Source organism: Phacochoerus africanus, chromosome X, assembly GCF_016906955.1.
Source record: "Phacochoerus africanus isolate WHEZ1 chromosome X, ROS_Pafr_v1, whole genome shotgun sequence".
Lineage (NCBI taxonomy): Eukaryota > Metazoa > Chordata > Mammalia > Artiodactyla > Suidae > Phacochoerus > Phacochoerus africanus.
The window spans coordinates 8120246-8144507 of NC_062560.1; the positions used below are offsets into that span (position 1 = coordinate 8120246).

The 24262-nt window shown below is 53.9% G+C and overlaps 1 protein-coding gene across 4 annotated transcripts in view; it reads left to right on the forward strand.

Annotated features, from left to right (window-relative positions):
• TBL1X (transducin beta like 1 X-linked) overlaps positions 1 to 24262 on the forward strand; it is a 244773-nt gene that overhangs the window by 24502 nt on the left and 196009 nt on the right. The window lies entirely within an intron of this gene.

Sequence of the window (24262 nt, forward strand, 5' to 3'; positions counted from 1 at the left end):
TCTTGGCTGTCTGGTAACGAGAGGAGAGGGTGCTGCTGGCGTCCAGTGGGTGGAGGCCAGGGATGTGGTTTAACATCCTGCAGGGCACGCGGCACCCCCTCAGGGAGTGAGTACCTGGGCTGGGTCCGCCTGTGCCGCAGATGCAGAGCCCTGGCTCGGACAGGTGACCCGTGCACATGGGAGTCTGGGTACCACGTCCTGCAGGACCGCGCCCAATGGGACGGGCACATGGCAGCCCTTTCCGTGCGGGGACGTACAGCCCTGCCGAGGAAGACGGAGTCACTGACCATCTCACAGATGGCGGGGCCGGGTGCGGTAAGCCCAGGGTCTCGGCAAAGTCCCCAGGATCGCCGTGCCTTGTTTTCGTTGGCTTTGTCCTGGATTCCCTCTGAGTTTTATTAATTCTCTGCTATGGCACAGCCTAATAAACAGACCGTTTATTTGGTGTTGAAAAATCTGTTTTTTATTAGGCGATTTCCATTATGAGCTTGATAGATGTGTATGTTTTCCTCTGGGTGGCCTCTTGCCAGCTCGTCCTCTTACACGTAGTATTTTCTTTTTCCTCCCCAGCAAGATCGCGAGTGGTAGCAAAGCTTTCCTTTCTGCTCTGCACCCGAGGGGCGCGCGGTAATGATGCCGGGGCAGTTGCTGACGGTGTCCTTTGCGCTGCGCAATGTACCGTGTGGTTCAGGGTCATTTGTCACGTTCCCGTGGACCAGCCTTTTCTATATCTTGCTATAAGGTCTGTTTCCAGTCTTCGGGGGCTGATGGTTAGCGTGTCGATGCTCGGTTGGTTAGCGTGTTGATGCTCCGTTGCTGTGGCCAAAAGAAAGCTCGGACCTCGCTAGAGGAAGGGGGCCGTGTTGTCGAGAGGCTGGCGGCCTCCCTCCTCCTCCTGCTCCCGCCTGGTTTTACGGGGGGGGGGGGAGGTCGGGGGAGCGTCGGGGTGGATATTTTGCTGGCAGGACAGCCCCGGGACAGTGCAGTGGAGGGAGTGGCAGCGTCTCTGTGCCCCGCCGTGGTCCACAGTAAGCCAGCTCGAGTTTTCCTTCAACAGCCGGCTGGCTGCTGTGTCATCTAGAATTTGCTATCCTCAGGTCAGACAGTGGCCCCTCTTGGGGCTGCCAGTAAGTTATGGAACTAAGTCTGTTGTGAAAAACTCCCTCTTTTTTTTTTTTTTTTGGTTGAGCAATGTTTAATTGAAACGGTTCTCCTTAAATCTATCTTTGGTACAGAGGTTGTGAGAGCAAGGCTTTTTCTTTTTCCTGATGCCCCGTGTGAGAAAAGATGTTTGCTGGCTTGAGGGATGTAGGGACAGGGTCAGGGCCCCCAGAGGCAGTTCTCCTCTAGCTGTTCTTTTTTTTTGGCTGCGTCTCTTGCAAACAGGGATCGAACCTGCACCACGGCAGTGATACTCCTGGATCCTTAACTGCTAGGCTGCCAGAGAGCTCCAGCTGTTCTTTTTAATTTTAATTTCACTTGGACAGTTTGAGATGTAAATGACAGATCATCGTCGTAGCGTAAGGGTTGCAGCATAATGGTTTGATGCACGTCAGGTGTGTCAGCTGTGAAACGTTATCACCCCGGTAAGGTTCGTTAACGTCCATCCCCACACAGTTACGCGTGTTTAGTCTCTCGTGATGAGAACTTTTAAAATTTACTCTTAGCAACGTTCACACACACCCCGGGAGTGTTACTGCAGCCACGTATTACGTTGTATTCCTGGGACGTGTTTATTTACGGCTCAACATTGGCACCTTTGATGCCCGTCCCCCACTGTCAGCCTTGCCACCGCCGTCGGTTCTGTGTCTTGGAGGAGGTGTCCATTCTTCTTCACCAGCCTGACGCCGGGCCTCTCGCCCCCTTGGCCGTGAGGCCACCAAGTTGGTGTGTCGGACAAAGGGGATCAGCTAGAAAGTCACACGTGGTAAAAGAGGAGATGAAAATAGCAGTATGGGAACTAAATTCGGAAGAGGACTTGGCTTCCTTGAAAAACGCCTGAAAAAGGACCCGGACGGCCGCATTTCCACGTGCGAGCCTGCTCACTTCCGAGGTTATACCCCCTCTCTTTTTCCAGCGGTGCTTTTGTCTCCAATACCGTTGACGTTAAGATGAGCCGATGCCTTGAGACTTAGCGTCAGGGCACCAGGTGAGTGTCGGGTTTTGGGAGAAGAACCTGTACCTCCTCGGGCCTGAGGGTCCCCCCTCCCCCGCCTCCCGCCCCCGCAGAGGCTCCTGGAGTGTCACTGGTGCCCAGACAGGTGAGCTGAAGGGGGCCAGGAGGCGGGGGAGTGGCCCTTCTGCTTGGCGTGCCTGTATCCGGACGCGTGGAGCGGCCGTCCCATCCCACGCAGAAGAGGCTCTGCACGCAGTGCCCAGGGCGGAATGGTGCCGAGATCAGGAGTGATCCGGGGTGTGTGTGAGCCTGGGAAGGGGAGAAGGGCCCAGAGTGATGCCACCCCTTGGAATGCAGGGAAGATGTTCGAAGCTGTGCTCTTGAGGACAAACCATAAACTTCCGGCACTAGACCTGCGACTCAGACCCTGTGACGGAGGAAGAGTCCAGGGGCCAGTGATGTCCCTCCTCCTCCTTACCGGTGCCACAGGGCAGCGTCTCAATTCAGCTTTCCAGAACACTCTCCAGGAACTCTCCGGCTCCATGGAGGTGCTGTTTTCCCGCTGGCCGCGCTGTGTCGTAGAGAACGGGGAACTGGTGTTATGAGATAAGCCACCTCCACGTTCCTTGGGTGGTTGTGTTATTTATCAGGGGTGAGTTGCCACGACAGTGCGGCCAGCTCTGACTTTGCCCAGGGTACCTGCCCTCACCTGTGGAACACGCACAATGGGAAGAGGAGACTTTAGACGTAGGTAGATTCTCCTGTTTGGAAATTGGGGTTATGTGAGTCAGTGCAAGTCACTTGCTCACCTCATCCATGATTTACTGGATTCCATCAAAGAACGCTGTGGGGGTTCACATACCTGTATATGTAGATAGATTTTTTTTTTTTTTTGGTCCGATACCATGACTGAGGTTTCCCTGGAAAGAGCCCTCAAATAGGAGCAGAATTATTGAACTTTAGGCCTAATACTGCTATTAATCAGCAATGTGACCCTGGCCCTAAGGGGGTATAAAGCAATCCTCCTGTTTCTCCTGTCAGTTGAGCCCTTGGGCCACATGCCGTCCAAAAGGTCCAGGACACAGCACGATTGTTCCCCGGTCAGGACTGTCCACAGCCCCAAATTTGGGTTAGTGGAACCGTGGGGGATTTCGTCTGTCACTCACAGTGGGAAAAATCACCTATGGTGAAACCCAGGGGCTGGAAAGCTGTCTTTGGTATCTTCTCTTGTTACCTTTTAGGGAATGCGCTATAATAATTATGTTCCAGAGTTCCCACGGTGGCACAAAGGGATCAGGGGTGTGTCTGCAGCGCCAGGATGCAGGTTTGATCCCCAGCCCGGCCCAGTGGGTTAAAGGATCTGGTGTTGCCATAGCTGTGGTGTAGGTTGCAGCTGCGGCTTGGATCCAGTCCCAGGCCCGGGAACTCCATATGCCTCAGGGTGGCCAAAAAAAGGGGGAAAAAAAAACCCCACTTATGTTCCCTGGAACTGCTAATGACTACTACGCTGCCTTCAACAGGAACCGGGAAAGGCCCACTTTCCAGCACATTCCATTCTGTAGGGTTTTCTTACCGTGAGGACTGAGAGCATTTCTTAATTATGTAGCCAGGAGGATGCAACATAATTAAAGGCCACCTTGGACCCTGTCGGAGAAAATCAAGTCCAGACACTTAGTCTAAATAGAAGCAAGGAACGGGTCTACCTTTATCTTGTTACGTAAGCTGTCTCTGGAAGATATGCAAGCTTGGATGGTGGCAAGCTTCACATATGGAGGGATTTTTCTTTTTCCTTTTTTTTCCCTGAAAAGTCCTTGGAGAATCCAGTCAGACTGTTCAGGGTAAAATCAAAATGAAACCAACAAACCAAAATCAAAGCAAAACAAACAGACGAACAAAACCCCCCCTTTTTTTTTTTTTTTGGTATTAAAATATTTAGCCTGAGAATCTTGTGTGAAAATGGATCATCTTTTGCAAGGTTGTTTGAATAGGCTCTGGTGCCACGTAAGAAGATTCCTTCCTGGTTGCTATGGTTAGTCCTTTGAGAATCTGGGTTAGAACAATGCTCCAGGACAGCAGATGTGTTAAACGGGTTCACGGTTAGGACGGCTTACCTACGAAAGACGTTTCTACCTGTAGCCATTGTTTTCTGCTTGCTTGCTTGCTTTTTATAGCTGCACCTGCGGCCTGTGGAGGTTCCCAGGCTAGGGGTCGAATCCGAGCTGCAGCTGCCGGCGTATACCACAGCCACGGCAAAGCCAGATCCGAGCCGCATCTGCGGCCTACCCCGCAGCTTGTGGCAACACTGGATCCTTAACCCACTGAGTGAGGCTAGGGTTCGAACCCGCATCTTCATGAATACGAGTCGGTTTCTCAACCCACTGAGCCCCAGTGGGAACTCCTGCATGTTTGCTTTCTTGGAAACGTTTTTGCATCTGTGCTTAGGGGAGTTATAAAACAGGAAGAGAGTTCACGCGCTGTGTTTTGTAACTTGCTTCTTGCCCTGGATCCTGCGTTTTTGCCATCCATTCCCATGTCAGAAATGGGGCCAGTTCCAGAGTCCCTCCTGAGAGCTGCAGAGTCGTGAGGGCAGAAGGGGGCGGCTGGGCCACGTGCCAGCTGGGGAGGCGGGGGCGGGCAACAGACAGAGAGAGAGGAGCGAAGGAGCAGTGCTGAGACAGCTCTGGGGACAGGAACAGGAGGGGTGTGGGGGTGTCATCCCAGGCAGGGCTCTCTCTGTGGAAGAGGGAAACGCAGCAAAATGGTTTTAGGGCTTTTTTTTTTTTTTTTTAGGTCTGGTGGAGATTAGCGATGGGTATCGGTCTTCAGTTCCTTTTCCTTATTCAATGTAGAAAAACGTAAAGTCGCTGAGACTTGGAAAAGCTCCGCTTTTAGGGGAAATGCAGGGTTTGGTTCCTGAGAGCGTCTGGTCACAGTGTTTTCAGCCACCAGCCTCGGCAGAACCTGGTGTGTGTGCGTCTGGACCCCTTATGGACCGGACTGTGGATGCATCCACATTGAACTTGCCGCTGACAGAGCGCGGAGCTGGTGTCTGAGCCCCATGCCCCACCCAGCTTCCTGCCCCAGGCCCCGCACAGCCTCCTGCCCTGGGACCCCATGCAGCGCTGCAGCCCCCGCAGGAGCGCAGAAATGCCGAAAACGGGGCCTGCGTAGACCACAGAGGGGGCCCTTGTGGGCCGTGTGGAAGCTGAAACGGGAAGGCAGCATGAGGCCTCGTTGCATCCCCACTGGGAGCGTGTGCCTGGGCCACCCAGCCTCTGTGCCCTCTGCGAGGGTCCTGCCGTGACCATAGAGCGCCTTGGGGGTGGACTGGGGGGTTATGGGCCGACTTCAGCAAATGAGCACATTCGCAGATGCTGAATCCTCGAATCATGCGGATGATGTGCGCACACGTGGTGTGTGTCCCTGGGCACGAGACCCACGTCCGAACAGCCTGAAAGCCGCCGGCACTCTAGTAGTTGTGTCCACTGGGCCCTCTGGGATGGAGGGACGGCTCCAGGGTTTTGATGGGGGCGGGAGGCCTATGAGAGACATGGGGGCAGGACTGAGTAAGGAGGCCTCCAGACCTCGGGGCGTGGATGCTAACGTTTGAGCCACCACGCCGGGAGCTCTGGAGTGGAAATTGCCCGACCCTTAGAGGGAGATGACTTGCTCGGGCGCTGGGCTGCTTGGAAGAACAGCCCTGGAGGAGGGGCGGGAGGCAGGAGCTCTGAACCTCTGTGCTGCCGCCGGTGTACGTCAAACTCAACTTGAGGTTTTTTTGGTTTTTGTTTGTTTCTGTCTTTTTGCCTTTTCTAGGGCCACACCTGTGGCATACGGAGGTCCCCAGGCTAGGGGTCTAGCTGGAGCTGTAGCCGCCAGCCTATACCAGGGCCACAGCAACGCAGGATCAGACCGCTTCTTCGACCCACACCATAGCTCACGGCAACGCTGGATCCTTAACCCACCTAGCGAGGCCAGGGATTGAACCCGAAACCTCATGGTTCCTAGTCAGTTTGTTTCTGCTGCGCCACGACAGGAACTCCTCGACTTCAGTTTTATATATTGAGGAATTATGCTGTACCTGTACCACCATTTCTGATCAGAAGTTGTCAAGTACTGGCAGCGGCTACTCGTTGAACCCAACAGAACCTTTTCAAGGTATAGGATGTTGAAGATGAGGAAGACATCTGTGTCCTCAGTTGCTTGTTGTGAAAAACGCGCTGCACCGCATCGGAAAGGTTTTGACCCGCCGGGGAAGCCAGTCAGTGGTCTCCGGACTCACGGATGATTCTTGGTTGGTTTGATCAGGATGGCCCCCTCGCCCAAATTATGTTAGAAGGGGAACCAAGCCTTTAAAAAAACATTGTTGAGTTTATGAGTAGCTGTTACCTCTGTGTATATGTTTAAGCGTTTTTTAAACATTTTTGTATTTTTTTTAGCTTTTTTTTTTTTCAGGGCTGTACCCAAGGCATGTGGAAGTTCCCAGGCTAGGGGTTGAATCGGACCTGCAGCTGCTGGCCTGCACCACAGCCACAGCCACACCAGATCTGAGCTGCGTCTGCAGCCTACACCATAGCTCATGGCAGTGCCGGATCCTTAACCCACTGAGTGAGGCCTGGGGTCAAACCCGCAACCTCCTGGTCCCTAATCCGTTTCATTATCACTGCACCACGACGGGAACTCCGTAAGGTTGTTTTAATCCATGAAAATGAGCTTTTCTGGGCAGCCTTCCTTTTCCCCTTGTGTTTTGTGGATGCTGGACCCTGAAGGCCTGGATTAGTGGAACTGATGTTTTAAGAACAGGTAACACACTGGGGTTCTCGACTTGCTGAGCCACAGCGGGAACTCCATGAGTTACTTTTTTTTGGTTTCTCCCTTTTCTTTTTAGGGCTGCACTCACGGCATATGGAGGTTCCCAGGCTAGGGGTCTAATCGGAGCTGTAGCCGATGGCCCACACCACAGCCACAGCAACCCCAGATCCAAGTCGAGTCTGTGACCTACGCCACAGCGCACGGCAACGCCGGATCTTTAACCCACTGGGTGAGCTCAGGGATCCAATCCATGTCCTCATGGATACTAGTGGGATTCCTTAACCACTGAGCCGTGATGGGAGCTCTCTGAGTTGCATTTTAAGGATAAGCGTACGTACCGTGTTCTCTTGCAAAACTGGTGGAGCATCAATGGCGCAGCAGGGTCGGAGTGAATTGGGGCTGTAAAGAAGCACCCGGTAAGGGTCACCTTGACTTTCTTGGTGGCCGAAATGTGTGGGGCAGGTGGCAGCGCCCTCCCCGCCCCTGGAAGGCAGAAGATGCTCTGGGTGGTTAAAATCCAGATGTGTGCAGTGCCCGTGCCCTGTGTGGGGCGTGTTCCTTTTGTTTTCAGTGCTGAAAGAAGACAGACCATTTCTCCGTCAGATTCCAGGCAGACTAGTGGAGAAAATGATGGGGAGGAAAAAAAAAACCCGCTTCAGCCCAACCCCCAATCACTGGCCCCGTTCAGTGGTTCAGTCCGTTGGCATTGCCCTTATTTTGTAAATGGACGAAGCAGCCTCTGTAAGCCCCGTTCGGTGGTGGTCGTCGTGTGTCCAGTGTCGTCCAGCCTGTGTACGCCTCCCTGTGGAGTTTCTCCTCTCCGCCTGGGCGGCTTCTGCGTGGGTCGCCGGGTGCCAGCTGAGTGGCTTGCTGGGTGGTTTGCCACGAGGCTCGGAGCGTGCAGATGGAAACTAACTGGATCGTGGACCTGAATCTCCCACCTCTTGGAATGGGGCAGAAGGGTTTTCCTTTTGCACGTCTCTCGCCCGTCCTGAAGGTGACAAGATGGGAAGTGGTGAAGGACAGTCACGAGACACCCCAGAGTGGTGTGACCCTCCGTGGGGAGGAGGACGTGGGGACACTCTGGTGTGTCTGTCCCCACCCAGAGGACCCATACACCTGCTCAGGAAGTCCGAGCAGAGGCTCTCGCTCCGGGGGTTGGGGTGCTCGTGGGACCGAGGCGTGGAGTGAAATCCCAGACGCCGTGGTGACTTGGAGAAACCCGAGCCAGGCTGTAGGCTCGCCCCCGGGAGATGGGATAAGACCAGGACGTTAGATGGGGAGCTCATTGATACCAGGGCGCTTGTCAAACATTTATAGAGGCTCGGGGGCCGCGCAACTCTGAGGCCCCCGAGTGCAGTTGCAGGGCACGCTTCCGAGGGTGAATTGTGGGGCGTGTGACTTCGATCTCAATAAAGCTGTTTCGGAAAGGGTTCCCATGTGTGTTCATGCTTTGACGTGTGCTCCGGAAATACGTCCCGTGATCTCGTGTGGTGGTCGCCGCTCCTTGTATGTGGACACAGTGTGACTTTGTGTGTGGAGTGGGCAGTGGCAGAGCCAGGGAGAGCGTGTCCCCCCCGTCTGCCGTCTCTGCTCTGCCACAGGTGGAGAGAAGTGACATCACAGGAAGGGGCGCTGTCCCCTCGTACGGATCCTCTTCTTTCTCTCCACCTCCTTTGCCCCTTCCCCTCCCTCAAAACATGCCGCCTGCTTTTAGAAGAACATACGGGAGGGACAAAAGACAAGGTAGAGCTGCCCGCCCTTTTTCCAAGGGCCAAGGTCGAACGAGACCTGGTGACAGCCCAGCGCGGTGTGGACGGTTGTGGGGCAGGGAGGTCCTTCTGGCACGCGGGCGATCCGTCTGTGGGTTGCTCTCCAGTGAGTCTTGCTTGCAAATGATTACACCGTGGTTCTAAGTCACGGGAACTGTCTCTCCATTGAGAAACGGACCTCACTAGAGGGCATGTCCAGGTGGCCAGTTAATATTTCCTGAGACGCAAGCGATTTGCCGTGAGCGTTGCGGCACTGGCCTGGCACGTGAGCTCAGCAGGGCATGGCTGACATTGCCCGTCAAGTGAAAAAACCATCAGCACTTCGAACCCTAGAGAAACATGATCTGAACCGCCGACCTCTGTCTTCTGCTGTTTTGTCGCTGTTCTGGGCAACAGGCTTTGCTGGAAGCTGTGTTTCCTGCACAGCATCCAGGGAGAGCAGAAGATGCAGCCTAGGGTTGGGACACCCAGGTGAGGTGCAGTGTGCAGGGAGTGGCCCAGGAGAGCGGGGAGGCAGGGCCCTCCCCTCCCCCCGAGGAACCAGTGATCCTTTGTGCCTTTGAGAGTTTAATCCGCAGGGAGGGGGTTCTTCTGTGGCTTTGTGCATGCTGAAACCCAAGTGGCCTGTCCTGCCTTTGACCTCTGCTCTTTGGACTGTGGCTTCATTCACGTGTACCTGGGTCATTCCCAGCCCCAGGGTCACCTCCTTAGAGGGACCCCTGAACTTGAACTTGGGGGCTTGAGTAGGATGGTCATTGAGCCTCGAGGTGGGGAGGTAGGGATAACAATTGTTGGTGTCGCAGCTAGTGCCCCTCGGGGTGCCTGCTGTCCGCAGGGCACGGTGCCGGGTACTTTCTTCAGCTCCTTCGGAGCCCGTACAGCAAATCGAGTTCATTGGAGAGGCTATTCCTGTTCCGCAGGTGGAGAAGCCGAGGTCAGGGCAGAGTAGTGCCAGGTGCATCCACAGCTCTGAATGGAGACTCCGGAGCCCTGAGTGGGCACCACCACGCTTCTCAAAGCTGGAGGGTTTTTTACCCTGAGTTCATGGCCCCATTCAGTCTGGATTCTGCACGTTCCCTCGCACATCGTGGCAGACAGTCCAGTGGCTGGAGGTCAGGGTGGTGTACAGGGGAGCCCTGAAAAAACTGGTGGTGTTCCAGTCCAAAAACATCTCTTGAGCCAAAGCTGGAGACAGGCTTCCTTGAAGGCATGGGCCAGATTTGGCCTGGCACCTGTTTTTGTTCAGCCTGTGAGCTAAGAATGGTTTTATATTTGTAAATGGCCCCCAAAAGAATGACATTCCGTGACACATGAAATGATATGAAATTCACATGTTGGAGGCCACGGGGTTGTGTGGGAGCCCAGCCCCACACCCTCATTTAGGTACTCTCTGGGGTGGCTTTCTCTCCGCAAAGTGTGTTGCGCCAGAGACCCTCTGGCCCCTGGAGGCCTGAAGTCTGGACTCCCTGGCCCGTTCCAGAACCAGCCTGCTTTGAGGCCTGCCCCACCTCCTACTGCGGCCTGCGCATCCTCCTCTCTCCTGACCTCATCTTCATTTGCACCCTATTCCCACCTCACCTTGCTTGCTGAAACTGATAGTCCACACTTAGAGAGTCGTTTGTTTGACGTGAAACTTTTCTCCCAATTACAACGCCGAAAGTAAGAGGTGTCACATTAAACTGGATCAGTCATGTATACTGCAGGATGGGAAGGGACTGGTGCCGGCCTTGTCAGAGCAGAGCAGGGCTGCTGCATGCAACGAAGGGGGTCCCGGTGCTCCTGTGTGTGCTGGGAGAGGAGGGAAGCGGGTCGTCCAGAAGAGGCCTTTGTTCGTGGCCTGCCTTTCCTGCATCCCTGCCTCTGTCCACCAGAGGCTGGGAGTGTTGGTGGACAAAGGCCACAGCTGCGGTCCTCTCCTCCCCTGAAGATGCCCCATCATAGAGCCGGGTGACAACCAGATGCCACGGCAGCTACTTGGTGGAATTGTGAGGCCGGCCCACAGCTCAGAAAGCGGTGCAGCTGGGTTGACCTGCACCCTGGTACTCACTGCGACCGGGCGCCTTCTCGAAGTGCAGGGCTTGGCCTCAGTGCTAAGGGGAGTGACCCGTTTTTGCCTTTTGACCCACGGCAGGGAGAGGCGACAGCTCTAATTTCTCTCTTGCCCTCAGTCCCTGATACCCCCATATGTGGGAACCCTCGTTTCTTTCCACCAGAAACAGCAGGTGATCGTCGCGGTCTGGGGTCCTCCTTGGATATTTTTCATGCTCACTTTACATTTCAGTTGGATTTGTGGGCTTTACAAGGCCATTTGAGACGAGCTGGGAACTGAACTGTTGTGTTTTCCTTTTATTTACTTATTTTTTAACTTTGACGGCACCTGGAGTTCCCAGGCCAGAGCCGCAGGTGTGACCGACGGACCCCGAGTCTGCAGAAACGCCGGCTCCTTTAACCCCCTGCATCGGGCCCAGGAATTAAACCCGCAGCTCCTCAGCCACCCGAGCTGCTGCAGTCGGGTTCTTGACCCACCGCGCCGCAGCCGGAACGCCTGCCCGTCGTTTCATAGCCTTGTTTCTAAGAGAATGACGTTTCTGAGTGAGCAAACCAGTGAAGCCGAGACCTGATGTGGAGCCCCCTTTATGCTCACGGGTTCTTCCTTAGACGTGTCTCGGTTTGACGTGTGTGGGACGAGGCACTGGCTGCGCTGTCCGGGGCAGGTGGCTTCTTTCCTTCGTGTTTCTTCTCTCTTCTTTCTAGATTTCTTTCTAGGTGACTGCAGTGTGCCAGAGGCACCCATGTCTTCCGGTTGAGAGGGGCGTGGAGCGGGGGTGGGAGAAGGGGTATAAATGAGCCAGAATTGAAGAGAAACAGTGACAGCTCAGATAATTTTCCCCAGGCACCTCCCTTGGAAGCCACCAGGACAGTTGTGGAGTGGAAATTCTCTGGTTCCTCCTGTCCTCTGACGGGATCTAAAAATAGCTTGAGGAGGAGCCGGCTGCAGGGCCCTTTGATCTCCTTGGCCTGACGTTCCTGGCGGGGAGCAGAGGCTCCAGGGACTCCGTGTTCTTTGGGCCTCGAGGCTGTGGGTGGGGCCGAGGGCTGGAATCGTCCTGGATCTCTCCCTCGCCCTTGCCCTGTCTCCTCTCTCTAAGTCTCTTCCGTCCGCACTGGCCTGTGCGTCCCAGGAGCAGGCACGTGCGTGCGGAAGGCCGGCACAGGGCCGCTCACGGCTTTCCAAAGCACGGCTGGGCTGGATTTGTCGTGGAGGCTCCTGTTCCCGAAGAGCACACCCTGACTCCCGGGGGCCCGGGGCTGGGTTGGGTTTCCTGTAGAGCAGAGGTGTCGGGACGGCCCTGGAGCTTGGAGGCGGGGTTGCGTCAGCTGCGGCTGATGAAATGGGGCCCTGGGGCCCTGGGGCCCTGCAGCCGGGGGGCGCAGATGAGGGGGAGGGGAGCAGGGCGGGGAGGGGGTTACCCGTGTCCCCTGCAAGCGTCCGGGGAAGCAGGCGAGGTGGGAGGAGGGTGTCGGCTCTGCCGAGGTGGCCCTGGGCGCAGAGAGGCTGCGGGGGACACTCAGAATCCCCGCGTCTTTCCGGGGTGGGAGCAGGGCCTCTGCCAGGGCTGCAGGTGGAAGGCATGGGCCGTGGGGGAGGGTGGCGGCCAAACTTGAATGCGTCTCCTTGGAGAGGCCCAGCCTGGAAGGTTGAAGGTCGGGGAGGATGTGGAGCAGGCTTTTTGGGAGGGCAGCTGGTGTGGGTGAAGGCGTTTTTTTTGGGGACGGGGGGCAGCAGAGCTGCTGGGTGAAAACTGACCGGAAGCAAGAGGGCCAGAGTGGGATGAGGGATGGGGGCTGGAAAAGGAGTACCGGGGGCATTTCTTTTGGGGCAGATGAGAAAGTGATGATGTGTAGACTCTGGGACAGCACAAAGGAAGAGGGTTTCTTTGAACATGAGTTTTACCAAGAGATGAGCAGCTATGAGTGTCTTGCTGTTATAAGAGAGCGGGGTTCTGACTCCAGGGAAGCCAGACACCCAGGACCAGCTGCAGGAGGCCGGCCGGCTTTCAGACGGTCGTCCTTGGGAACCAAGGCTGTGCACTGGGCACGGGGGGCTTGGCAGCTTCTCTTCCTCCTGCCTCGCCCCCTCTGCCATCGGCACTGTCCCTTGGAATCAGAAGAGCCCTGTTCCTCCAGCCCAGTTAAGGCTTATCTGTTAAAGAGGTTATTTGCACGCATTGGTTTGGTTTTTACAAACCTATAGGTTGAGGCACAAACCAGGGCAGACTGAATAGGATGGCACAACAAGGGTCTGATGTAGCAGTCGCCAGTAGGGCTTTCTGCCCGGGTGAGGCGTTCTGTGCCTCACTGCCTGGGGTGGGAGCCACCGGCCGGGTGTGGCTGTGCACTGGCCCGGCTTCTGTTGAGAGGGCCAGACGGGGGCCTCCGTCGCGTCCGAGGAGGAGGATGGTCTGTTGGCAGAGCCTCCAGGGGCCGTGGCCTGGGTAAGGCCGAAAGGGGCTGGCAGGGAAAGGCCGAGGCCCCGTGAGGGCGGAGGACTGGTGTGGGGCGGGGGGAGTCTGCGTGCTCACAGCCCCGAGACCCAAAGCTGGGCTGTGTTCTACCGGCTTCTGGTTCTTCTTACTTATTAACTAGGCTGTAAACTACCGGAGGTTTGGGACTGGGCGGTTCCGCCAAGCGTGGGGACGAGGCCAGCGCCTGCCGCGCTTTGCCGGGTCTTCGTCAATGGGTCAGGGAGGCCTCCCCAGGGAGAAGCGTGGCGGGACGAAGTCCATCTCCCTGGGTCGGGGGAGGGCAGAGGACGCCTCCGTGTGAGAAATGAGGGGGCTCGGCTCCCCTCTTTAAATATCAGCTCTTGTCAAGCCCTGCATCTTCTCTGTTGACATTTTGCCTCGAGAAAGGAAAATACCATCTCAGAATTTCCATCTGGGAGTGAGGGTTTCTGAACGCGTCGCAAACATGGCCTTAATTTTGGGAGCTCAGCAAGAACGCGTGTGGTTTGGGATTTATTAAAAACGGTAGGTTTTGTAAGGAAAGAAAATCCCTCACACGTCTGTCTCCTGCAGCTGCTTTAAGGCCTCTCGTCTAGCACTGAAAACAAGGCCAACGCATTAGAAAAAAACCAGCAAAACCCTCTGCTTGATCCCGTAGCTTCGTGCTCCGTTCCTCGTCTTCTCCCCCTCATCGCCCTTCTCGAGGGAACGGGTGTGACCCCTGCCTTCCTCGCCGCCCCACGCGCTGCGCTGCCGCGTCTTGTCGGGTGTCCGCCCCTGCTTGGAAGGAGTCCGGTCCCCGTGAACGTGGGCTTGTGGGGGCCCCGGGCTCCTGCTGCCAGGCCTCTCCCTGTACACCTGCTGAAGGGGCTCCCCAGAGCACCCGTGTCTGAGCTGCGGCGTCGGGGAGGGGATCCTACCTTCAGAGTCCGGTGCCCAAGGCTGTGAACAGCCTGGCTTTCTTACCTGCCCTCTGGTCACAGGCCAGGGTCCTAAACTTTCTTTTTTTTTTATGTGGACCCCCTTCAGCCAACCATGGAGGCCGCCGAGGCTTCCGAGAATAGGATTTTTAAATGCATTGAAAAAATAAGACTAGGGAGTTGTGGTTCAGCGGGTTGAGCATCTGGCATTGTCACAGCTGTGGCTTGGGTGGCTGCCGTGATGCAGGTTTGACCCCTGTCCTGGGAACTTCCCGACACCGTGGGCACCCCTAAAAAAAAAAAGAAAATAGATGAGCAAAGAAAGTGATTACAAGTGATGTGTGTGTCATACACAAAATTTATATGTGATTTTACCCTCTCCTCCTTCCCTTGTTTTATTGCGATAAAACACACACAGTGTAAGGGGGAACATGTCACTTGTTTTTAAGCGTGGCGCGCAGTGGCACGAAGCCATTCCCGCGCCTGTGCCGCCGTCGGCACCCTCCGCCTCCAGAATTTGTTCATCTTCCCAGAGCGAAAGTCTGTCCCCTTCAAACACTCACTGCCCATCCCCTGCCCCCCGCCCTGGCACCCACGACCCCACCTTCTGTATCTGTGAGTCTCACTCTTCGAAATCTCACACTTCTCCTCACAGATCTCCTCTGAGAGGCCCTGCTGGGAGCCTCCCAGCCGAGGATGCAGCATTTGAGCTTTTTCACTGAATTATTTCACATGGCATGACGTCGTCAAAGTTCATCCCTGTTGGACCCTGTACACCTACCTTCTGTTCTTTTCTCTTCTTTTCTTTTCTTTTCTTATGGCTGCACCTGCAGCTTATGGAAGTTCCCAAGCTAGGGGTCAAATCAGAGCAGCAGCTGCCGGCCTTTGCCCGCTGCCACCGCAGCTGCCGCCGCAGCCGCCGCTACAGCCACAGCCGCTCGGCATCCGAGGCTCATCTGTGACCTTTGCCACAGCTCACAGCAACACCAGACCCTTCCTCCAACTGAACAAGGCCAGGGATCAAACCCACATCCTCATGGATACTAGTCTGGTTCTTAACCCACTGAGCCACAACGGAAACACCCCCTTTTTTTTAAAAAAAACAAACCCTTTTTTTTTGGCTGTGCCAGTGGCATGTGGAAGTTTCTGGGCCAGGGATTGAACCCACACTGCAACAGTGACCACACCAAATCCTTAACCACTAGGCCAGAACTTAGTGGCCCGAACCACTTAACCATTCCAGAACTTCCTTCCTTCCCCCCACCCCACCCCATGTTTGGCTTCAACAACAATGGCTCCCTAACCCACTCTGCTGGGCGGGGGAATCGAACCTGCTACCCGGCTCTCCCAAGGCACCACCGATCCCGTGGTGCTACAGCAGGAACTCCCACAACTTCTTTCTTTTTTAAAGCTGAGTCCTATTTCATTATAAGGATAGACTGCATTTTATTTGTCCCTTTGTCTGTTGGACATCTGGGCCCCTTATCCTCTTTGGCTATTGGGAGCAATACTGCTGTGAGTACAGGTTCAAATATCTCTTCGAGACTCGCTTTCAGTTCTTTAACATGTGCTTTTTCAACATTTTGAATAATACGATTTAGGGAGTTCCCGTGGTGGCTTGGTGGTCATGAACCCCACTGGTATTCATGAGGATGTAGGTTCGATCCCTGGCCTCGCTCAGTTGGGTTAAGGATCCAGCGTTGCTGTGAGCTGTGTAGGTCGGAGACTCTTGGCTCAGATCTGGCGTTGCTGGGGCTGTGGTGTAGGCCGGCAGCTGCAGCTTGGATTCAACCCCCAGCCTGGGAACTTGCGTATGCCTCAGGTGGGGCCTTGGAAAGTGAAATAAATAAAGGAATAAATAATATGATCTACCGATGGCTTTCACCGCTACCATCATTTCGAAGGAGTGGTGAGAGTCAGCAGTCTTTTAAAGTATCAGTAGCCTGACAGGAAAGTGCCTGCAGTTCCTGTTGATGAAAATCTCGGGAGGCCTGCTGTTGGCGTGAAGGCCTGTTACCTACGTTTCTAACGGAGTGAGGTGAAAGTTCACGAAATAAAGTTGGTGCTTCTCCCCCAACCTCGGTCCAAGGTCACTGACCCCCCCCCCTTGACCTTTGGCCCACACGGTGGGGAGACTGATTCCCGGAACGCGTGGAACTCTCTCCGCCTTTGTCGCTGGGGAGGCCCGATCCCTCTGCTCTGTCACCTTCCGCTACAATGCACCCCCGAATGTGCTTGCCTGGATGGCGGCTTCTTGCTCTCTCCTGCTCACTTACTCATGCCTTCAGCACGCAAACGTGCTCTGTACGGTGCGATGAGCGCTTGCCAAGGTACCCGGGCTTCCCAGCAGAGCGGGCACAGAGCGGTTCCAGGTGCCGCGGTGTGCGCGGCCCGCCGGCAGGGGAGACGGGCAGAGATGCGCGCCCGGGTCACCGCGCGCCCGGGCCGCGGGAGCGTCTGTCCTCGTTGGGCTCACGGAGGGGACGTGCGAGCGGGGAGAGGGGGGAGCGGCTTCCGCAGCGGCCCCGAGGCCGCCGGGAGAGGCTGGGTGGGTGGGGGAGAGAGCCTGCCAGGGCCCCTGGCCCTGCCGCTGGGAGATGTCGCTGGAGGGGAACGGCCGTGGTGGGTGGGTTCTGGCTTCTCCAAGGAGAGTGACCCGGAGGAGGTCAGCCAGGGAAGTGGATTTACCACGGGCGCCTACGAGAATATTCCAGAGGAGTCGTTACTCCGACCAGGGGTGGTCAGGACTCAGAGAGCACCTGTCAGACACAAGACTTGGGGATTTATTGGGTTTCTTGTTTCGGGCAGTTTTCCCTCCCTTCGCTGCTCTCCTTCCACTGAAACGCAGTGCTCTATCCTCCTAGACAGTTGTAGACGTGTGCCTGCCCGTCTTTTTGTTGGCTGCCCCGAGGCGTAAGGAGTTCCCAGACCAGGGATCAGACATGAGCGGCAGTTGCAACCTACGCTGCAGCTGCGGCAACACCAGATCCTTAACCCACTGTGCCCGGGCAGGGGATCGAACCTGCGTCCTGGGGCTCCCAAGACACAGCTGATCCCATTGTGCCGGAGGGGGAGCTCTAGTGTTCCTGTCTTGACGTGTGCTCCTTCTAAAGCCCTGTTAGATGAGGTCAGAGACTTGGCTCTCCTGGCTCTGCATATTTAAGCTATCATCCATACTTACTGAATTGAACGTATGCTTGTTTTTGGAACTCTGCATTCCTAGGTGTTTGGACAGATTTCTCAGTCAGATAAGTGAAACCGCGAGTGTTCGTTCCCTGTCACAGCAAGCACTGTGGGGAAGGCTGTGGGCCCCTGAGCTCCTGTTCCTAGGCCTTCCCTGGAGTATCAAGAGGGGGTATAATTGCTTAATAAGGAGACGTGTTCGCTGAGATTTACATTATAGATTTTGCTTTTTAAAAGGAAATGATCTGGATTTTCGTGGAAAAATGATATAGTCTCCTGAGTGTTGTTTTGCCTTCAGTTCTGTTTAAGAGCTGACTGTGAGCAGGAGAAAATAACCCATTTCATCTGTGATATAAATGTGTGTTGCTCTTAAAATATATGTGACACATAAAGCAGTAGCAACTGGGCCACCGATCCAGTCGTTCTGTAAATCAAGTGTTTAGGCACGCACAGGCGCGCGGTATGTTTTTCCTTATTTGTTTGCACGGGGAAAATAGTTTTTCCCAGAGAGCTTGTGGCTTAGAGGCAGCCCCAGTCCTCCTTGAAGGACGGGCTTTATTTTGCCTCTTCCCGCCTGAGAGGGTTGAATGATGAGCCTTTGGCGCTGGGAGTGTGCGGGGACATTCCTGCCATCTTTTTCCGAGTCCTGTCTCTTGTGGAAGAAATCAGAGTCATCAGTGCAGCTGTGGCCATGGTTCACAATGAAGGTGTGTGTGTGTGTGTGTGTGTGTGTGTGCGCGCGCAGAGCCTGGGTGGGGAGGGGCCTGCCCAGGTCCCTCACAGGCCAGCGGGACCAGGGTAGCGCTTCGCGGCGGAGGGCTGCAGAGCCAGGTAGAACCTGATTTGGCTTTGGACGTCTCAGGGTCTCCGGCAGCTCTTTCCCCCTCTGCCCGCTGTGGGAGTGCAGCCCTGGACCCACATCCACAGGATTTGAATTTCACTTCATTTCCAAGATAATGCTCCCCCCTCCCCCCCCCCCCCCCCCCCCACCTTTTTAGGGCCACACCTGCAGCATAGGGAGGTTCCCAGGCTAGGGGACAAATTCAAGTGACAGCTGCCGGCCTACACCACAGCCACAGCAATGCCAGATCTGAACTGCATCTGTGACCTACACCACAGCTCACGGCAAGGCCGGATCCTTAACCCCCTGAGCCAGGCCAGGGATCGAACCAGCATCCTTAGTGATACTTGTCGGATTCATAACCACTGAGCCACAATGGGAACTCCAGATCTCTCCTTTATTGATCCCCCCACCCAAAACCATTTTTAAAAATGTAAAAAGCATCCTTAGCTTAAAGGTTGTGTAAAAACAGGCCGTGGGCTAGGTTGGATCTGCAGGATGTGGTTTGTGGTCCTGTGGCCGGCACACGCGCTGCATTGATTGGTGTGCTTCCTGGTGCTCGTGTTGACAGCTGTGTCTTTCTTCCAATTTTCCTGATAGGCGTTGGGCTCCCTGTTCCTGTCCGAGGCTGATGGCTTGGTTGACAGGTGTGTTCTGGGAGGAAATAGTTTCATTTCTGTGCGATTCAAGTGTGCTCTATGGATCCGTACATCGGGTCATTAGCTTATGCTATGAATACTTTTTGTAGCTGAATCTCGGCAAGCCCCCCCACCTGCGGTGGTGACATCAGGGGAACAAGGAAGTGGCGTTCTGCCCTCCTGGAGGCAGGTGTGGAAAAGGCCTACTAGCCTTCGTCGGGTACCCGAGGGACCGTGCCGGGTGGGGGAGCTGCCCTGGTGTTGTTGAAAGACTCTCCCCCTGGATGGAACCAGGAGAACGCTGGGACCTAGGGGTTGGGTGGGCATCAGGATGGGCAGGAAGGGGGCACGGCTTGCAGTGACGCCTGCAAGCCTGCCCACTGACCGTCTTCTCACTCCCCTGCTGCTTCCTTGTGGTTCGGGCGGGTGAGGAGGTCTCTGGAGGTCGTCATTGGTTCATTGTGTGGTTGAATATGTTTCAGGTGTTCAACTTAGCAATGCACGATTTTTAAAGGTTATACTCTTGGAGTTATTCTAAAAGATTTGCTCTGTTCCCTGTGTTGGACGGCCCACTGCTGTTGCTTATTGGTTTTCTGAACGGTAGCTTGTATGTCTTCCTTCCTCCCAACTTGCCCCTCCCCCTCCCTCTCCCCACTGGCCACCACGAGTTCTCTGCATCTGTGAGTCTTTCTTTTTTGTTATATACATCCATTTATTGTATTTTTTATTCTTATTTTATTTTATTGTTTTGTTTTATTTTTATTTTTTTGTCTTTTTATGGCCTCAGGTGCAGCACATGGAAGTTCCCAGGCTAGGGGGCGAATCGGAGCTATAGCTGCCGGCCTACACCACAGCCACAGCAACACTGGATCCAAGCTGAGTCTGGACCTACACCACAGCCGCAGCAGTGCCGGATCCTTAACCTGCTGATCAAGGCCAGAGATCAAGCCCAAGTCCTTGTGGATGCTAGTCTGGTTTGTTACTGCTGAGCTACAACGGGATCTCCCTGTTTGTTGTATTTTAGATTCCACTTATAATTGATATTGTATGGTATTTCCCTTCATCTAACTTACTTCACTTCGTGTGATTTCCTCAAGGTCCATCCATGTTGTTTCAGATGGCATTGTTTTGTTCTTTTTTATGGCTGAGTAATATTCCACGGTGTGTATGTACTGCATCTTCTTTACCCATTCTTTTGCTGATGGACGTTTAGTTTGCTTCCTTGGCTTGGCCCTTGTCAGTAGTGCTGTCGTGAACACTGGGGTATGGGTATCTTTTCAAATTATAGTTTTCAGGTTTTTTTTTTTTTTCAGTATATATTACCCAGGAGTGGAACTGACCCTGAAGGTGCGTTAAAAATTTGCAGTGAGGCGTTCCTGTCGTGGCTCAGCGGTTAACTAATCCGACTAGGAACCATGAGGTTGCGGGTTTGATCCCTGGCCTTGCTCAGTGGGTTAAGGATCCCACATTGCTGTGGCTGTGGGGTAGGCCGGTGGCAACAGCTCTGATTAGACCCCTAGCCTGGGAACCTCCACATGCCGCGGGAGCAGCCCAAGACATGGCAAAAAGACAAAAAAAAAAAAATTGGGGTGTTGGGGGGAATATTTGGGTTCATTTTGATCAGGAGTCAGCAAATTTCTGTGTAAAAAGCCAGAGGCTAACTAGTTTGGGTTTTCTGGCCCCTGTAATCCCTGCACGTTGTCTGGCAAAAGCAGCCCTTGATCATAAGGACAAATGTTTATTTCCATCGCTGAGCAGCCACCCCCACTTTGCCCCTGGCAGCAGCCGGCACTGTCCCCTCCCTATCCCCTGGCACCTTCCTTCTGCTTTTCGGGGCCTGTGACTTTGACGACTCCTTGTACCTCCTAGAAGTGGAGGTCGGCAGTGCTTGTCCCTCTGTGACTGCATGGCAACCCAGCGTCACATCCGCAAGGAGCTTCATCCGCTTTGTCGCAGGTGTGGGACTTTCCTTCCTTTTTGCGGCTGAATCGATGCTCGTCTGTATTCTAAGTAAATAAGTTGTTGGAAGTAGGTTTTCTTGGATGACGTCATTTTTAGCTCATCGCGGTTTCCTAGGAGTCGTCCCAGTGGAAGGAAGTGTTAGGTACGTCCCAGGCTTTTCCCTGTGAACAGTGAGGAGTCCTTGAGAGGCCCCAGAGCTCAGTTGACCAGGAAATGCACATTGTGCGGTGTCGGGGTCCGGAACCAGGGAGAGTGTCTGTGAAGCAGAAGAATCGGAGGGAACACGGAGCCAGAAGTCACCAGGCTCTCCATTTGCCCAGCTCAGAGTTTGGGGCCCCCTGAGGTAACCCCCCTTTTGCAGATTGGGTTCCTGGGAAGCAGACTTTGAGGTGGGGGTTGGCATGCAGAAAGTTGGGGTGTGGCTCTCAGGATCAGCACCTGTGGGTGGGATGGGGGGCCAGGCTTGGGGGAGGGCAGCCAGACTGTGACGAAGGCAGGGCCCAGCTGACCCAGGGTGCTCTGAGGCTGGCATCACACATTCAAGGGGCCTTTGTGCCCCCCTTCCCACTGCCCACTTTTTGGGGCATGGAAGTCTTTCCTAAGGCAGGTGGGGGGATCCTACCTTGGTAAGGTATGTGTTTTGCTGCTCCTGGGAAACTGGCATCAAATTCTGTTTTGTTAGTTTTTTGCTCTTGGAAGACTATTTAAAAATCAGGGTATGACTTGCTAAAATTCAAGCTTAGGAGTTCCAGTCCTGGTAGCTCAGCAGTAACGAACCTGGCCTGACTAGTATCCATGAGGATGCAGGTTCGATCCCTGGCCTCGCTCAGTGGGTTAAGGATCTAGTGTTGCTGTGGCTGTGGTGTAGGCCTGCAGCTGCAGATCCGATTTGACCCCTAGCCTGGGAATTTCCATGTGCTGTGGGTGTGGCCCTAAAAAGTCCCCCCCCCCCCCCCGCCAAAAACAAAACAAGGAAGTGCCTGAAGCATGATTTTCCTGAGGCTGTGTATCCAGGAAAGTGTTTCTGGGCCGCGTTTTGGAAAATCAAGTTTTATTGGGCTATGAGCCCCCACCCCCCGCCCCCAAGACTTTCTTCCCTCACGGCAGAGCTGGGTGGTCGCTGCAGAGACTGTCCAGCTTCCAGAGTTGAAGATATGTATTATCTGCCCTTGGTACGAGACCTTTGCCGCTGCCAGTGGCCACAGCTTTCTTGGAGTCGCAGGCCGTCTCCTTTTTCCCCCGCCAGCTTTATCGAGACGTGGTTGACCTGCAGCACCGGGGCCGTTGCGGCTGTCCAGCCGAATGATTTGACCCAGGTGCCTGGCGAAATGACGATCGCGGTAGGTTTCGTGGGCACCCGTCATCTCCACGGGCCGCGACGTAAACGAAAAAGAGGAAAACATTTGTTTCTGGGAATGAGGACTCTTAGGATTCGCTGTCTTAACAGCTTTGACATATAACGTAGCAGTTGTCACTGCGTTTATCAGATGATGCCTCACATCCCTCGTCCTTACTGGTCTCGTAACTGGACGTTTCTACCGTCTGATCCCCTTCCCCTCCCCCGCCTCTGGTAACCACAAATCTGATCCCTTTTTCTGTGAGTTTGGTTGTCTGCTGGATGGGTTTTGATCTCCAACGCTGCTCCTTCCAGATGCATACGATAGGGATGCGGTATTTCCGTCCCTTGCAGAGCAGTCACCACGACCGGTCTAGGTACCGTCTGTCACCGTCCGCAGAGAGTATGTTATTATGGACTGGATTCCCCACGCTGTACGCGTCATCCCCGTGACCCACTTACTGTGTAAAGGAAGTTTGTAGCCCCTACTCTCCCTCTCCTGTTTCACTCTCTCCCTGTCTGTCTTCTGAGGGGCGATGGCACACGCGTTTGCCTGCAGTACTGAATGTCAGGTGGGCTGAAGGAAGGTCCCCACACTGGTGTCGTGGCATTAGAGTCTCTCCCTGTAGGTGCTGGAGCCGGGGGTCCATCTGCAGTTTGGCATAACTGCCCCACTTTCCAGGGTGGAGTCCCCCAGCCTCAGGTGTGAGCCCTGCATTGCCTTGGCTCTGATAGGAATAACAAGAAGAGGTTGGACTTTTCTGGTGGCTCAGTGGGTTAAGGATGTGATGTTGTCACTGCTGTGGCTTGGGTTGCTCCTGTGGTGCAGGTTTGATCCTTGCCCCAGGAACTTCCACAGGTGTGCCCCCCCCCAAAAAAAAAAAGAAGGAAAGAGAAGAGAAAAAAAAAGAAGGGGGTCAGTCTCAGGTTAGTCTCCCAAGGCAACAGAAATAGAAGCAAAACTAAACCGGTGGGAACTAATCAAACTGACAAGCTTTTGCACAGCAAAGGAAACTGTAGAAAAAAACAAAAAGACAGCTTACAGAATGGGAGAAAATAGTTTCAAATGATGCAGCTGACAAGAGCTTAATCTCCAAAATATACAAACAACTTATACAACTCAACAGCCAAAAAAAAAAAAGCTAACAACCCAGTTGAAAAATGGGCAAAAGACCTGAAGACATTTCCCCAAAAAAGGTAAACAGATGGCCAACAGGCACATGAAAACATGCTCAGCATCCCTAATTACTAGAGAAATGCACATCAAAACTACTATGAGGTGCCACCTCACACCAGTCAGAATGGCCATCATTCATAAGTCCACAAATAACAAAATACTGGAGAAGGTGTGAAGAAAAGAGAACCCTCCTGCACTGTTGGTGGGAATGGAAGCTGGTACGACCACTATGGAGAACAGTATGGAGGAACCTCAGAAAACTAAACATAGAACTGCCATATGACCCATCAATCCCACTCTTGGGTATATATCCAGAAAAACTTTCGTTGAAAAAGATACACGCACCCATATGTTCATTGTAGCAGTATTCACAATAGCCAAGACATGGAAACAACCTAAAAGTCTTTTGAGAGATGGTTGGATTAAGAAGATGTGGTATATATTACACATAATGGAATACTACTTAGCCATCAAAAAGAACAAAATAATTCCATTTGCAGCAACATGGATGGAACGAGAGACTCTCATACTAAGTGAAGTAAGTCAGAAAGAAAGACAAATACCATATGATATCACTTACATCGGGAATCTAATACATGGCACAAATGAACCTTTCCACAGAAAAGAAACTCAAGCACATGGAGAACAGACTTGTGGTTGCCAAGGGGGAGGGGGAGGGAGTGGGACGGACTAGGCATTTGGGGTTCATAGGTGCAAACTATTGCCTTCGGAATGGGTAAGCGATGAGATCCTGCTGTGTAGCACTGGGAACTGTGTCTAGTCACTTATGATGGAGCATGATCATGGGAGGAAAGTGAATGTATATGTGTGTGTGACTGGGTCACCTTGCTGTACAGTAGAAAATTGTAAATCTCAAAAAAAAAGGGGGGTGGTCAAGGGGTCAGGAGGGTCTGGGTAGAAACTTGTAATAAACTCTATTCCAGACGCTTTCCTCTTCAAAACTCAAACAGGTTAATGTCTAAAATCACACCAAAGCAAG